Source organism: Eleutherodactylus coqui, chromosome 3 (assembly GCF_035609145.1).
Source record: "Eleutherodactylus coqui strain aEleCoq1 chromosome 3, aEleCoq1.hap1, whole genome shotgun sequence".
NCBI classification, from domain to species: Eukaryota; Metazoa; Chordata; class Amphibia; order Anura; family Eleutherodactylidae; genus Eleutherodactylus; species Eleutherodactylus coqui.
In genome coordinates this window covers 198836363-198854486 of record NC_089839.1, presented here as the reverse complement: position 1 = coordinate 198854486, position 18124 = coordinate 198836363, and positions in this window count along the sequence as shown.

The following is an 18124-nucleotide window of genomic DNA, read 5'->3' as shown; positions in this document are numbered from 1 at the left end:
GGTAGGTACATCTGTTATCATTTATATAATGTGCAAACAGGGGAGAACAAATACAAGAAACAAACATACAAAAAACACTGTTACATGAAGTAAGCGATCGATGGAAACAGTTGGGGTAAGGGTCCCACTCCAACGAGCTTACATACTACAGATAATGGGGTGATACAGAAGGTGAAGGGCTTGGTATGGTGAGGTGGAGAGTGAGGGATGCTATACACATAGATGATGGTCAAACTTAAGCCGTGTGGTGGTTGAATCGGTATTACTGCAGGGATTGCAGTCAATAGGACACGAAGCATGTTATTAGGTGGAGTAAAGAAGGGTTTCATTTAGGGAATGTGGTATGCCTACCTGAAGAGGTGCGTTTTTAGAGCACGCTAGAAGTTTTATGTGTCAGGAATTCCCCGGATAGTTTGGGGTAGAGCGTTCCAGAGGACTGGTGCTGCTTTGAAGAAGTCCTGGAGGTGGGAATGAGAGGTTCGAATTAAAGGGGCACTTAATCTGATTTCATTAGTGGAGCAGAGGACGTAGGCTGGGTGGTGGATTGAGATGAGGGGAGCAATAAAGGGCGGCGCGGTGCTATGTAGAGTTTTCTAGATGAAGGTAGTGAGTTTGAATTGTATTCTGTATTTGATGGGTAGCCAGTGCAGTGACTGGCACAGGGCAGAGGCGTCCAAGAAGCGGCTGTAAAGGAAGATGAGCCTTGCTGCCACACTCAGGATGGATTGGAGTGGGGAGAGTCAGGTGCAGGGGAGGCCGATAAGCAACGAGTTTTAATAATGAAGCCAGGAATGGATGAGGGCAACAGTGAGCATTTTTAAAGTGTCCATGATGAGACAGGAGTGGATTCTTGTGATGTTCTTGAGGTGCAGGTGATACGTTCGGGTGAGAGATTAGATATACGGGGTAAAGGAGAGATCAGAGTCGAAAATGACCCAGAGACAGCAGGCGTGCTGGGAGTTGTGGTTGTGCCACACACTGACGTGGAGATGCCAGGATGAGGTTGGTTAGCAGAGAGCAGAAACACCAGTAGGTTAGTTTTTTGTTTTTTTTTAAACATTAGGTTTTTTTAAATTGAGGATATAATAGACATACATAACATTTCCGCATATGTAGTACAGATCATACACAACAAATTTTGTTTAACAATGTTCTAATGGGTACAGTTATCTTATTAATATATTCCCCCTTTTTTTTTCGGTATAGCATTTAACAAACAAATCGGTATATTTATCTTTGTCAAAATAGTAATGATAGAAAGAGGCAATCTCATTGACTTGTCAGCGGTTCAGACAGATTTCAAACAGTAACCAACTCAACCAGTAAAGAAAAAAAAAGAAAAAAAATACAAATTTGGCATCACATATTTTTCTCATGTCAAGACTTTAAGAATTTTCTCCAGACATCCCAAGACTCCCCATATTTTTTCAATGTATTATTTCTGAACGCTAGCCATTTTTCAAATACACACTGCTCTGCCATACGGTCCTTGAACTCTCCAAATGTTGGGACGATGGGCCCTCTCCAGTATTTAGCAATAATTGTCTTTGCTGTCATTAGAGCATGTCCTATCAGGTACCTGCAATTTGGTGGATAGCTATCTAATTCCACCAACAGCATAATTATTTTTGCTTCTCTCCTAATTCGGATCCGTAGCATGTCATCTAACAAATTTAGGATATTCATCCAATATTCTTTTAGTTTCGGACATGTCCAAAATATGTGTGAGAGAGAGCCCCTCTGACCACAATTTCTCCAAAACAAAGCATCTCCATTTTTAAATCTGCTAGCTAACAGTGTTGGGGTAAAGTACCATCTCATGTTTATTTTCATTTGCACTTCTAGAATACCCAAACCTTTAGTAGATCTTCCTGCTAACCTCCAAGACTTTTGCCATGCCTCGATAGGAAAGACAATCCCTAGTTCTTTTTCCCAACTTATCGTATGTTTTTTTTTTTGTCAGTTTGTTGTTTCCCGTCAAGGTATCATAGAAAAATCTAGTTTCTGACTTCCCTGAAATGGGTGCAGTAGGTTAGTTTTTGAGAGGTTCAGTTTTAAAAAGAGAGAGGACATAGTGTTAGAGACAGTAGACAGACAGTGTTGGCATTTTGAAGGAATGTTGCTGTGATGTCACGGGAGGAGGTGTATAACTGAGCGCTGGGCGACCCCAACAGCAAGGGGAAGTGGAGGGGAGGTGGAGCCAGCAAAGCAGACACTGAAGGAGTGGTTAGATAGGTAGGAGGAGAACCAAGAGAGAGCAGTGTCCTTTAGGCCGATGGAGCAAAGCATATTGAGGAGGAGTTTTTAATCAACAGTTTCAAATGCTGTGGAGAGATTGAGGAGGATCAGTAGGAAGTAGTCACTCCTCGTTTGGCCATCAGGAGGTTGTTTGACACTTTAGTCAGGACGGTTTCAGTCAAGCATCAAGGGCAGAAGCTGGACTGTAAGGGGTCAAGAAGAGTGTTCTGATAAAAAGCTTATAAGGTGAGAGTAAACCAGGCAGTCTAATACCGTGTTTCCCCAAAAATAAGACACTGTCTTATATTAATTTTTGCCCCAAAAGAGGCACAGTGTCTTATTTTCGTGGGTCCCGGTCCCTCCCGCTGGGCTGCGGTGTTTCGTTAGGCACGGGAGTTAAGATGCATATAGAGGCTTGATAAAAGCTCCTGATTGGGGCTGAAACGTTTTTTGTAATCCTAACACGCATATCCCCACACTAATGACAATTTCATTTTTTTCAAACTTAAGGACAATTTTTGATTTTAATCTCGATTTTCATTTTTTAGCAAAAACAAACTAAGGGAATGCCAAGACACATTTTTTACATAAAGGAATTGCATGATTATCAGAACTGTCCTTAGCTGTCACCCTCAACTGTTTGCGGTCCATGTGAAGAATCAGTTGTTTTAAGATCCTCATTGCCTATTATGGGACTGTGTAGACGGACAGCATATGGCTTGCAAATGTCCGAATGGGTCCTACAGCTACACTGAAAGGTCTTGTAGCACTACTGAGTGATTTGTAGGTATTGAATGACAGCTGCAGCCCACATGATTGCATACAACTCAGGCCAGCTTCACACAGGTGATAGGCTATTTTGCGTTGCGAGAGTGAGTGAAAACGCATGAAAATGAAACCAATGATTTCCAATGGTTTTATTCTCATTTGTGATGCTTTCACTGCATACTCACAGCGCTAAGAAAAAGCAGCATTATCGCCCGTTGTTTTTAGTGGGGCTGGCGGGGAGGAAGGAATCCTCTGCCGTAGCTGTGATAGAGGTCCGCAATGCTATCCATTGCTTTCAATGGGGCTAGCGCTGCTGCAGCCCCATTGAAAGCAATGGGTTGCAGCCAAGCACCGCAGCAATGATTTTCGGGGCAGGGCTTGAAATATAAGCCCTTTCCTGAAAATCCTCTCTAGCTGTAAAAATAAGTTTAAAAAAAATTAACTCATCTAGAAGAGCCATCTGTCTGTCTTCTGGAGGCCAGGGATTGAAAAATCCCCACCTCCAGAAAGCGCTGCCCTGATTGACAGAGCGCCATAACCAATCAGGGGCAGCACCCAGCCATCAATGATTGACAGGTGAGCGCTGACTGTGATTGGCTGAGCGCTGTGGGAATCCGCAGAAAATGGAGCATGCTGCGATTTTTTTTCGAGCTCATGCAATCCGCAAATCGGAAAAATGACATTTTCAGGTATTCAATTACCTGCGGATGCCTAATGATTGTCTATGGGCTGACTGAACTGTGGATCGTAAGGGAACTTAATTATCAGCATCTTTTATAAATTTTTCTAATAAGCTGCAATACATCAGTATAGTAGTGTATTAGAAAGCTACCGTGTTTTCCTGAAAAAAAGACACCGTCTTATATTATTTTTGCCCCAAAAGAGGCACAGTGTCTTAATTTTGGGGGAAGGCTTATAATACTCACCTAGTAGACAGCATTTGGGTCCCTCGCGCTGAACTGTAGCAGGCCTCTGTGTACTCCTGAACGCCGACAGAACATTCTCTTCCTGGTGGCGGGGCATGAATACCCCGCCTCCAGCAAACCATTGCTCTGATTGGTTCATCGAACACCACGTCAGCCAGTCAGAGCCAGCACTCGAATAACCATTCAATGACATAATTGAATGGCTGTGATTGGTTAATTGAGTGCTGCTTCTGATTGGCTGACATGGCGCTCGATCAACCAATCAGAGCAATCGTTTGCTGAAGGCGGGGTACTCAAGCACCACTACCAGAAAGCGAATGCTCTGTCGGCGTTCAGGAGTACACAGAAGCCTGCAGCAGCACCACAGCCCAATGCAAGGGACCGATACACAGTTTTTTTTCATGTAGCTTAGCTTTGGCTTATTTTGGGGGGAGGTCTTATATTTTTTATTATCGGAGAAACACAGTATAAAGCTCAGCCAAGAGACTGAACTTCATAGGCCACCTGGCAGCTGGCAGACCCAGAGGCTGTATTCACCAACCCATCAGGACCTCACGTTCACATCACAGGGGTCCGATAAGTGACAGAGGGAGCCCCCTCCCTCTGTCAGACGTTTAGATGCCGCAATCACACTGACCGTGACTTGCAAAGGGGTTAAGCACTGGAAATCTGAGGTTTCTTCGGTACCTGGTGTTACAATAAGTACCAGGCTGTTATCCGAGCATACAATCCCCCTGGCACAAGAGCCCAGCACCAAGCTTCTGATACAGCTGCCGGTGAGTGGTAAGGACAGGGAGGCAAACTCAGGATGACACCGCGCCCACAGTCCATGTTATCTGTGCAGCACCGCTCCTGGAAAAATACTCCTTAGAAAGGCACAAACTCTCTAACGGTCACTCACTCACTCCTGAAGACTTTAACTCTGCATGGCGGACTCATTTCAGTCATTCAGTGGAACTCCTGGGGATATTAGTCCCAGGGAAAAGGCCAAATCTCAGCCTTTTCCATCTTCACCACATGCAGGTTGAAAGTATCTGCATGCAGCCAGACTTCCCTCTCTTGCAGACCAGAACTCCAACAACCACCAAAGAACTCCACAAAACAACTCAGAGCTCTCTCCAGACTCAGAACTTCACTCCTTCTCCCTCAATCATACACCTTGAAAACACATTTATGGGACAAAGTCATATAACAAACAAAAGATACATTTCCAGACATAGTCCAGACAGTAAACCATTCAGTGCTGCAGCTATGCAATATACTCCGGTATTATTGTATCTTGTTACCACCAGGAAGTAGGGGTGGAGACAAGATTGTGGCTGCTTGACAGGTCGGTGACACCCCCTTGTAGTGATTGGCTGCATGGCATGCTCCCCTCCCTAAGCCTCACAGGTCCTGGCACTGAGGTCTCCTGCAGTAATTGCTCCTATGGGCGGCCAGCACTGCTGTCTGTGGCTGCCCATGTCCCCTTTACGGCCCCACTGTGAGTGTTCCCGGGGCCTGTACAGTGCCACCTGCAGTCCCCTTTACCGGCCCTCGTGCCCCGCTGTTAGTCGATCGGCAGCTGATGCTGTTGGGGAGAAACTTGCGCCCCACTGTCTGCCGTTAGGCTCCTCATGCTGTGCGGGAGAAGGCAGCCGACAGACGCGTTGCTCTGCTGATGGGAGCGCTGCAGGGCCACCTGATGCAGTGGGGAAAGAAGGCAACGGACAGACCAGCTGGTACATCTCAGCGCCACTGGGCCACCTGATGCAGTGGGGGGGAGGAGGTGGGGAAGGCTGCAGACAGAACCAACAGTCGATGTGAGGGCTGATGAGCGCCGGTGGGGCGGCTCATGCTGTGCTGCAGAAGAGACTGAAGCACCGCTGGGGCAAACCGCAGGACGCTCGGTGAGTCACCGGGGCTATTGCAGACGGGGACGCAGCTCACAGCCGCCCATAGCGGGTACAAATCAATAGACGCACGCTGCACTGACGGAGGCCAGGAACAGCTGCAGCCTCTTAAATGCTTTTTGCCTGCCGTGGAGGGTTAGCGGTTAGTTTTCCTATTAGGCTTAAATTTTTTAGCTGTAAAGGCTTTCTTCTCTCTTCCACCTCTCTACCGGTCAATACTCACTCTCAAAGGCAGCACTCAGCGCTGCATGGCGATCTCCTCTCATCCGCTCATTCTGTAGAACTTCTAGGGGTAGTAGTCCCAAGGTAACTTTTAGGCCATCGCTCAGCCTCCTCCATTATAACACACGCAGACCATTCAGTGTCTGTGGGGGTCCAAATAACTCTGGCTCCTGCCAACTTCTCTTGCACACTCCAACACTGACTTTCCTAAACTTACTCTTTGCAGACCGACTTGCACATAATCTTTGCAAACACCTATATGAAGCATGGTCACATGACTTTCAAACTCACATCATAAAATGATACATTTACAGCAGACAGAGACAGCTCATTTGCAGACATTAACCCTTTCATCCCTGCAAACTCTAATACACATTCTGCTGATTTATTCCCCAATCCAAGACAATGTACAAGACAATACAGACAACATATAGCAGACATTTTGGAGGGGCCCTATTAGTTCTGGGCCACTACACAATCAGATCTCACAACTTATATCCCTAGCACTAGATACAAAATCAGAACTTTGGTCATCACAGCCTGCATCGTCACTTCTCTTTATTTAAGCCCTTTCGATACATGAAGTCTGTTATAGAATTCTATATCATTCCAAATTCCTTTGACAGCTGTAAAATGGTTTTTGTCATTTTGCTCATATTAATAGCTTAGTTAATAATAGCTTAGTTAAGCACAAATCATATACAACGGAGGAGCGGCAGAGTCATTGGTCACAGTTTGATGTCAGTAAATGGTATTTAGGGACCAGACCCCCTGAAGAAATGCAAACCCCAGAACAGACCCCTCTATGACTTCACAGCCCAGATTCTTTCGGTAATGGCGGCGTCACACGAAAGTTTGTGCTGTGTATTTGTGCATCAACGAGGTTTGAGGAGAATCATAATCGGCGTGTTGCTTGTGCTTCTGCACATATAACTGTAATTTTTACACACAAGGCCAATTCACACATGAGTGAATTTAATGGCTATTTAAGCCTAATAAGGTCTGGCTGTCTTTTTTCCTGTGTTTTGCTCAGTGTCACACCCTTCCCTTGTGTATTTTCGCACCTGCCATAGACATCTATAGCACTTTTGCTGAGCAAAATGCAGGAAAATAGAGCAGGACCTATTTTCGTGCATGTGTGCTTAAGAGTTCAGGCCCCGAGGCAGTAAAGCAGCCCCAAACCATGATGCCCTCTGCACCATGTGTCCCAGCTGGGATGAGGTTTATTTTTCCTCCAGACATAGCATTGTGTATTTTTGCTACAAAGTTCCAGTTTTGTCTTCTCTTTTCATAGAACATTTTCCCAGACCCATTGTGGAGCATCCAGGTGTCTCGGGAAAACTAGATGGGTCACAATGTTTTTTTGGATAACAGCGGCTTCCCTCATGGTGTCCCTCCATGAATACAAATTGTGTTCACTTGGTTTTCTTTTAGTGGACACATGGACAGAGTTTATTTAGCATTTTCTAGACTTCCTGTAGGCCTTTTGCTGTTCCTTTTGGCTTCGTTGTCACCACTTTTAGGATTACCCATTGTGCTTTTGGAGAGATCTTAACAGGACACCCACCCCTAACATGTTCACACCGCAGATTATAGTTATATCTACAACTCCTTCTATGAGGGTTAAAATTCTAAGTGCAACACCAATCCGGCCCACCCCACTTGCCCCGTTGCTGGCCGTAAGAAGAGACACCACACACAGGAGTCTGGTCTAGCTCCTCACACGGGAGAAAAAACTGCGCCCTTTATTACAGATTACATGAGATCTTATATCCTCTGCCCTCTCACCACTAGGGGGTGATGGGCTCATAACCATATATGGGCAGTCCGGATTTGCGGACTGAGGCAGTGAAAATCATATAACAGTCATGTACATTTGAACATCTTGATATCTTGTTCCAGCGCTTCTGGGAAATCGGCCAAGTACATGCGGCCTTGTGTCTGGTTCCGTATCTTCTCTGAATTTCTTAGAACATCTCTCTCAGCCTTGGGATATCTGATGTAAGGCGAAGTATTAAAGTTTTTTCTCATTTGGAATTGAATAAAACTTGCATACAGGTATAAAAGCATGAAAAACACATATGGCAATATATATATATACCCTCACAAACCCCCCTAAAAAACTTAATATGGAGATCAAGCATCAGACCTTGCACTCTTCCTCGGTCGTCTCTCCCTTGCGTCAGGGTTTCTCCACTGCCCGTAAGTCCCTACTCCTAAAAGGGAGGGATCCCTACCTCACCTCAGAAGGAGGCCATGGATTCCCTGGGCTTATTTCCGGGCCTCCATACCCTCTATCTGTACAAGTTAACACCCCACAGGGTGTGCCCTCGCCGGAACCTAAGGTCTTCTGCACTTTCCCTAGGCAAATGAGAATTCCACTGACAGTCCATCTTATGAGACTGAGGCAGACACAGTACTAGTCCATCTCTCCATTCTTCTGGTAACATACGTGGTTGCCATTATCGGAACTGGCTCTTCATCTTTTTCAAACAAGGGAAACGGTGTCACATTATGCAGTCCCTTACTCATACTCTTTTTGATCAAAGGGATAATACACATACAGGAAATTACATACCCCACCTCTTTCTGCTAAAATCATATCCACGGCCACTCTATTTTGGAACGCCATGGATGCAGTGGGCCCTAACTGGTCAGCTAACCCTTGTAAAGCATCTCTGGTGTAGTTTACAAACCTCTGCTGATTGTAATAGATATAATTCATCTAATCTACATTATTATTAACAGTGACAATAGAAAATAAGGACTCAAAACCTGCTTTAACCTGATCTCTAGAATTAAATTCATCTGGCACCCCCCTTGGCACTCCTATTGCATCTATGTATACATGTGGATCAAAGTTACCACCTGGAGCGTCAATTTCTCTCTTAGCATGATACGGTGTTGGATTCTCACCCTCAGTGTAGGCTTATTGCACATTTCATTATATTAATTTGTTCTGAAACAAGGGGCTAGTGTACAGTAGTCAAAGGTGTGTGTTAGAGGAATTGTACCAAATTATAGCATGTAAAGGATATACAGGATCATTAGTTTTTTCAGTGCGAAGTGTGGATCCAAGTGGGTTTTCCTTCGAGCTTTACTGCAGTTGGGATGGTGAACAACATCTGGTAAGGACCTTTAAACAGGGTTTGTCTCTCAAACTTTTTCACATAGACCCTGTCACCTGGTTTAAGATTGTGACACTCATCTGTCGGACCTGAGAGAAAAGCAGAGACTGCAGAATGCATTACTAACAATTCCTTGGAGAGACCGATGACAAAATTACAAGAAAATCATTCCCCAAACTCTGATACTGTGACATGTATCCTCCTAAGGAAAAAAACTAATGGAAAACACTCAATTCAAAATTTTACCATTTTCTTCATTGCCTTTTGTATCTACTTTCCCCCTACTCCGTGGACGGTAGGGTGTGTGAAAAGCCTGGAATATACCCAAAACAGACATGATGTGTTGCATTATTTCACCCGTGAAGTGTGTACCTTTGTTTGACTCAATCACTTCCGATACCCCATATCTGCAGATTACCTCATTCATGAGCTTCTGTGCGGTTACCTGCTTATTTACTTTGGTAACAGAGTAGGTCTCCAACCTGAAAAGAAATCAACAACAAGCACATACTCATGCTTCCCAACAAGTAGGAGCTGAATGTAGCCAATTTGCAATCCCTGAAATGGGTAGAGTGGTCTAGGCAAGTATGGTGTGGCAAATTTTACTTCTGCCCTGTTGCTTTATGGCAAAGATCATGCAAAACTGGACAAATGATGCAGCAGCTACAGAAAACCAAGGAGCCACCCGTCCTTGTTCAAGCGTCGACATCATTACTGCTTTGAGAGGTGCGTCTTTCCGTGCGTCAGCTGGGCCATCATTGGGCACAGGGACTATGGTAAGCAAGTTCTGTTGACTGTTCACCATACGCCGTCCCTTTTTAGTCCATTTGTCTTTTTCTTAACTGTAAAGTCTTTAGCATATCAAAGTTCAATGTTTTTATCAAAGTCCAAGGTCAAATCAAAGTCCAAGATTTTTTTTTTTAAAGTTCAAGTTCAAATCAAAGTCCAAGTCCAAAGTTATTATCAAATTCTTCTTTTCTTCTTTCTTCCACGGCTTGAGGGCCGCTGCTTTTGCTGTGTGGTCTGTGATGGCATTGCCTCTTGCTTCTCTGGTGTAGGAATTGGTGTGAGCTTTCCACCTTGTCAGGTAGAAGTAGGGTCTCCATGAGACTGCACCGCTGCAACATTTTTTAATTGGCTGTCCTGCTGTGGTAAAAAACTGTCTGACCTTCCATGTTGGGCCTTAATCATGAGCTATGCCAAATGCATACCGGGAGTCAGTGTAAATGTTTGCCGTCTTACCTTCCTCCACTCTACACGCCTCCGTGAGTGCTTTTAATTCCGCTTCTTGTACTGCGACATGCGGAGACATTCTGCTTTTTAGGACATCTTGTTGTGTAACCACCGTATATCCAGTGTGGAGTCGTCAATCACCCTGGTACCATCTATAAAAAACAACTCAAAATATGCATTATTAACAAGGGCTTTCAGTAACTTTTTTAAAACTTAAATTTTCTTGTTGCATCACTGCTAGACAATCAGGCTGGTATTCTATTTCAAAAAGATTAGAATCTTGTTGCAAAAAATTTAAAAATGTAAAAATGACTTGCAAAAAATTTAAAAATGGCTGACTTGCAATACCTAGATCACCTATGCCTTCTCCTCCCCCCCTTTAAACCACGGTACTCAATTGGAACAAGAGCACCCGGTTTCAAGGTAGTACAACATTGTAAAAAGATTTGATGGATGCAGATAAGGCCTGTAAAATGTTAGCACCAATAGCAGACATGAGTTACATCGGGACAGAAAAATCTACAAAACATCTACTAATATTTGAAATGTGATATCCCTTTAAGTGAATTCATTATTAGTCTGATCCTGCCTGCAATATCTTTATCAAATTTCAGACAGGAGAAAAAAAAACAAAAACAAAAAAAAACTAGCTGCTCAAAATTCTCCCCCCTCCCTTGTGCAGGAGGGATGAAACATTACTACGTACTATTACATCATCTAGCTCCACGCCTTCGATATTGGCACATTGCGTCCGTCTTCTCAACTTAATTTCAGCTTAACCGTCCACACGTCCACATCTCAACCAAGCAAAGTCCCATGCATGGGGAGGACTTTTACCCCCAGTCAATTTCCACATCACACATTCCACCACAGCCCGAACACGGGTCACTAACTCACATCCATCCATGCGCTCAAGTCTGCTCCGTCACCCCCCTTTAAAGGTGTACCAGTCCATACAGATGCACGGACAAAAAAAGTTTGACAAACATACATCAGTTGAAAAACATTGAGGTGAGTGCTATTATTTTTATAAAGTACATAATTCTATTGAGATGAGATTATGAATGAACGCTATCTTTGACAAATTATGTGAAAAAGTTTGCTGAGTGACTGAAATATTCTATATTTCTTATCTACTGAAGCTATTATATGCTGTATTAAACGCTGAAGTGTTTTAGAATCTCTGGGTATTTTTCAACCCCCCTTGTGACCCTGACTGTTATCTCTCCGCGAATATGAAACACAGTTTTAGCTCAAACTATTGGAAAAACATTTGAACTCATAATTAACACATATGCTGGGACCTTGCAACATTCATTTTCAACCCCTGTATAAGTAAGAATATACATTAGAAATTGCCATATTTCCCTGCCTACTAAGACAGTATAACTAATTAAATTCATTTCAATTCATTGTAAGCAAGCCAAGATATTAATCAAGGATGTTATTGCATTTCCTCTCTCGCTGTTATCTTCCGACCTTGGAGGGCTACACAGAGTCGCAGCTCTATGTCAACAACCTCTTCTCCCCTAAGAGCAAGCTGTTAACTATTTGCACATACAGTATATATATATATATACACACATATATCCACCTAGTATGGATTATACATATTATCTATTATCTATCTTGTATTATACACATTTTTTTCCTTCTTTGCCAACAAATCACGTGCATTGTACTTCTCTCCCCTACCTAACTGCCAATATAACCTTCAATAGACACTCTCCTGACGCCCTCTTGATCACTTACTGTACTTTTCAACATTTCACTTACGGATACTTTCTTAAACAAATAATGTATACATACTTAACTTACTCTGTCTCTCTCTCTCCTTCTAGCAAACCTTGGTCTTCCAAGGCACCTCTGGGTCCTAAAGACCTCCTCCCAGACACCATTTTGTATTCTGCCGTGCGGGTCGGTGTCACACATTTTCATTAGAGTTTTCTTACATTTTACAGATTCATCCACACGGCGGCAGCCCTTGAGGGGCTCTATCTTCTTTAATAAGATCTTACGCATATTACAACAAAAACAACAAAAAATAACACGCTCCATAGAATGCATCCCTCTTAATTTTCAAATTGTCAGCCCCTTATATACCAGCAGACAACCGAGGGTCCCTTCTCCTTATGGAACCAGTCCCATAAAAATGCATCTCTCTGAAATCAAATCGCTAGCCCCATATATAAGGCAAAACGACCAAGAGTCCCTTTTTCTATGAGGCATCTCACAAAATGCATCCCTCTCTGCTAAACCATTAACAACTAACTAAACTAACCTGAGGGTCCCTTCTCTTGTGAGATCAAATGAAAAGTAAGAGAAAAAAAATTCTGCAGATACAACAAACAATCTCCACTATCGCTAAAACGCTACGGACTTCAAAGTACAAATAAACTACAGACTAATTTCTGGGTGAGCCATTGGTGCGCATATCACGGTCAGTGGTCCATGACGGCAAACCCGGAGCCCACATGAGTTACCGTGTAGAACTCTTAACCCAACCCGTCCGGTCACAAACCACAGATAGTCCATCCCGCTGCAAGACTCGCAGTGTAAAACACAACATAAATATATGTTTGTCTTACCTGGAGTTCTAAGTGAGTTGATCAGGCTCGGTTTGCAGCAGGACGATTTCTCAGTAGCGTGGATCCGGGTGAATTGCGCTGTAAGCTCCGATTTTACCGCCCCAGTTGGTTGCGCCATTTATGAGGGTTAAAATTCTAAGTGCAACACCAATCCGGCCCACCCCACTTGCCCCGTTGCTGGCCGTAAGAAGAGACACCACACACAGGAGTCTGGTCTAGCTCCTCACACGGGAGAAAAAACTGCGCCTTTTATTACAGATTACATGAGATCTTATACCCTCTGCCCTCTCACCACTAGGGGGTGATGGGCTCATAACCATATATGGGCAGTCCGGATTTGCGGACTGAGACAGTGAAAATCATATAACAGTCATGTACATTTGAACATCTTGATATCTTGTTCCAGCGCTTCTGGGAAATCGGCCAAGTACATGCGGCCTTGTGTCTGGTTCCGTATCTTCTCTGAATTTCTTAGAACATCTCTCTCAGCCTTGGGATATCTGATGTAAGGCGAAGTATTAAAGTTTTTTCTCATTTGGAATTGAATAAAACTTGCATACAGGTATAAAAGCATGAAAAACACATATGGCAATATATATATATACCCTCACACTTCTACATAGGATGTTAGGCTGAATGAAGGCAATGTCCATCTAGTTCGGCCTGTTTCAACCCCTAGTTGATCCAGACAAAGGCAAAAACCCCAAAAGGCAGAAGCCAATTAGCCCATTTAGGGGACAATTGCTTCCCGACTCCGTAATGGCAGTCAGAATAATCCATGGATCAACCTTTGATAGTTCTCACCTAAATATAAGACCCGGAACTACAAACCCGCTGGCCATCTAATGTCTATATCCTGTAATATCCTTCCGCTCGAGAAAGACGTCTAGTCCCCTCTTAAACTCCTCAATGGATTTTGCCATCACAATGTCCTCAGGCAGAGAGTTCTACAGTCTCACTGCTCTTACAGTAAAGAGCCCCCTTCTGTGTTGTTGATGAAACCTGCTTTCCTCTAGACGTAGAGGATGCCTTCTTGTTACCGACGCAGTCCTTTGTATAAACAGCTCATGGGAGAGATCCTTGTATTGTCCCCTAATATATTTATACATAGTTATTTGATCGCCCCTTAGCTGTTTTTTTTTTCCAGGGTGAAAAGTCCTAATTTTGATAGTCTCTCTGGGTATTCCGGTCCTCTAATTCCATTTATTATTTTTTGCCCTTTTTTGAAGCCCCTCAAGCACTGCAACATTTTTTCTGAGCACTGGTGTACAGAACTGTACACAGTACTCCATGTGTGGCCTGACAAGTGCCTTATCCTTCACCCCTACACCTCTTTTAATGCACCCCAAGACTCTATTAGCTTTTGCAGCAGCTGACTGGCATTGGTTGCTCCAGTTATATCTACAATCCACTAGTACCCCCAGGCCTTTTTCCATATCACTTTTCCCTAGCAGTACCCTATTTAGTGTATATTGGTGACATCCGTTTCTCCTGTCCATGTGCATAACCTTACATTTATCCACATTGAACTTCATTTGCCATTTTTCTGCCCAAGCTCCCAGCTTATCTAGTTCCTTTTGTAGCCGCACATTGTCTTCCGTTATATTAATTGTCTTATATAATTTTGTATCATTTGCAAATATTGACATTTTACTGTGCAGTCCCTCTATCAGATCGTTGATAAATATATTGAACAGAATGGGGCCTAGTACTGAGCCCTGTGGCACCCCACTAGTGACGGTGGCCCAATCAGAGTATTAACCATTTATTACCACCCTCTGCTTTCTATCTCTTGAACAGTTCCTTATCCAGATACACACGTTTTCACCCAGTCTGAGCTGTCTCATTTTATATATCAGCCTATTATGCGGCACGGTGTCAAATGCTTTAGAGAAATCCAGATATACGAGATCAATAGAGTCTCCCAGGTCAAGCTTAGAACTTACTTCATTGTAGAAGCAGATCGGATTAGTCTGACATGATCGACCCCTAATGAACCCATGCAGGTTAGAAGTTATTCCGTTGTTCTCCTTGAGGTATTCTAGGATGGAGGCTCTCAGAAACCCCTTAAATATTTTTCCAGTTATTGAAGTGAGACTTACCGGCCTGTAGTTACCAGGCTCTCTTGTGGACCCCTTTTTGTAAATGGGAACCACGGTCTTGATAATGTCCATAAATATAAAAAATAGTGGTCTAGCTATCACATCACTTACTTCCCTTAGAACCCTTGAGTATATTCCATTTGGACCCGGCGATTTATCGATTTTAATCCTCTGTAACCTGCTCTGCACTTCCTCCTGTGTTAGCTATGCAATATGTAGCGGTGGGTTCATTTTATGCCCCTGCATCTCATGTGACATTTCCTTTTCATTCGTGAATACACTTGAAAAGAAACCATTTAATAGGTTTGCCTTCCCCCCATCCTCTTCTATGATTTTTCCTGCATTATTTGTTAAAGGCCAGTGCTCTCAGTGCAAATCCCTTTGCTCTCAATATAGTTTAAGAACAGTTTAGGGTTTTGCTCTCTTTGGCGATCAATCTTTCTGCCTCCTCCTTAGCAATTTTAATCCTTTCTTTACATATTTTGTTTTTTTCCCTGTATGATTGCAGCGCTTCTTTGCTGCCTTCTTGGTTTAATAATTTAAACGTTTTATTATTTTCATTTATTGCCCCCCTTACAGTCTTGTCGAGCCACACTGGCTTCCTTCTACTTGTATTTCTTTTGTTTTAAAGGGTATGAACTGCTCACATGAGGTGATTAGGATGTTTTTAAGCTTTTCCCATTTGTTGTCTGTACCGATATTTTTGAGGATGTTGTCCCAATTAATGTTACCGATAGTTATCAGCTGATCAAATTTTGCTTTACTAAAGTTTAGTTTTTTTGTCATTCCCTGGTACGGTTTCTTATTGAATGACAGCTGGAAATTAATTATATTGTAGTCACTATTTCCCAAGTGCCCCTCAACCTGCACCCCTATTATTCGGTCTGGTTTGTTAGGTAATACTAAGTCCAGAGTTGCCCTTCCTCTAGTTGGCTCCTGCACAAGTTGGGTAAGGTAGTAATCTTTAATTGTTTTTAAGAACTTATGGCCCTTGTGAGATTTGCAGGTTTCGTTTTCCCATATCATATCTGGATAATTAAAGTCCCCCATGATAATTACTTCATTGCGGTTTGATACCTCTTCTATCCACCTTAATAATAAGATTTAAAGGGGTTGTCCCGTGAAAGCAAGTGGGGTTAAGCACTTCCGTATGGCCATATTAATGCACTTTGTAATATACATCGTGCATTAAATATGAGCCATACAGAAGTTATTCACTCACTTGTCTGCCGTCCTCGCGCTGTCTCTGCATCCCCGTCGCCATGGAGCCGTCTAATTTCTTCTTCTTAGTCCTTTTTAGACACGCTTGCGCAGTCAGTCTTTTCCCCACTGTGAACGAGTCACTCCAGCGTGCCCGCGCGATACAGCTAGTCTGCGCATGCGCAGACGACCTATCACTGTACGGGAGCGCGCAGGGGCAGCCATTCAGCTCCCGGCCTCCCATAAGTAGTGGTGAAGGCGCAGTCAAGGCTTTCACCCAGCTCCAGCAGCAGCCAGCCGGGACCAGCAGCCGCCAGCCAGCCAGGACCAGCAGCCGCCAGCCAGCCAGGACCAGCAACCGCCAGCCAGCTGGGACCAGCAGCCGCCAGCCAGCCGGGACCAGCAGCCGGCAGCCGCCAGCGATCCGGGACCGGCAGCCGCCAGCGATCCGGGACCGGCAGCCGCCAGCCACCCGGGACGAACACAATCAAAGCCGCCATGCAGCCGCCTGGGTAAGTGAGGGGTCGGGGGTGCTGTCGGCGCTGGGGGGGACTTTCTTTGCCCCGGACTTACAATTGGGGTGCCCTGCTGTATTTATGTTGGCCTACCACTGTGCCCTGGGCAGTACCGCAGCGCCCCTGGGGCCAGTTCTGTGGGGCTGAGGGGCCAGTTTTCCAGGGCCTGCTGGATGGAGGGATGGATGAGGCTGCATGAATGAATGCATGGATGGATGTGTGTGCGTGTGTGCGTAAGTGCGTGCGGATGCATGGATGGATGAGGCCGCATGGGTGGATGGATGAGGCCGCATGGGCGGATGGATGAGGCCGCATGGACGGATGTGTGTCTATGTGATGATGCATGTATAAGTCTGTGTGGATGCATGGATGGTTGGGGCCGCATGGGCGGATGTGTGTCTCTGTGATGATGCATGTATAAGTCTGTGTGGATGCATGGATGGTTGGGGCCGCATGGGCGAATGTGTGTCTCTGAGATGATGCATGTATAAGTCTGTGTGGATGCATGGATGGATGTGTGTGCGTGTGTGCATAAGTGCGTGCAGATGCATGGATGGACGGATGGATGAGGCCACATGGGCGGATGGATGAGGCCACATGGGCGGATGTGTGTCTATGTGATGATGCATGTATAAGTCTGTGTGGATGCATGGATGGTTGGGGCCACATGGATGATTGGGGCCGCATGGGCGGTTGGGGCCGCATGGGCGGATGTGTGTCTCTGTGATGATGCATGTTTAAGTCTGTGTGGATGCATGGATGGATGTGTGTGCGTGTGTGCATAAGTGCGTGCGGATGCATGGATGGACGGATGGATGAGGCCACATGGGCGGATGGATGAGGCCGCATGGGCGGATGTGTGTCTATGTGATGATGCATGTATAAGTCTGTGTGGATGCATGGATGGTTGGGGCCACATGGATGATTGGGGCCGCATGGGTGGTTGGGGCCGCATGGGCGGATGTGTGTCTCTGTGATGATGCATGTATAAGTCTGTGTGGATGCATGGATGGTTGGGGCCGCATGGGCGGATGTGTGTCTCTGTGATGATGCATGTATAAGTCTCTGTGGATGCATGGATGGATGTGTGTGCGTGTGTGCATAAGTGCGTGCGGATGCATGGATGGACGGATGGATGAGGCCGCATGGGCAGATGGATGAGGCCGCATGGGCGGATGTGTGTCTATGTGATGATGCATGTATAAGTCTGTGTGGATGCATGGATGGTTGGGGCCGCATGGATGGTTGGGGCCGCATGGGCGGTTGGGGCCACATGGGCGGATGTGTGTCTCTGTGATGATGCATGTATAAG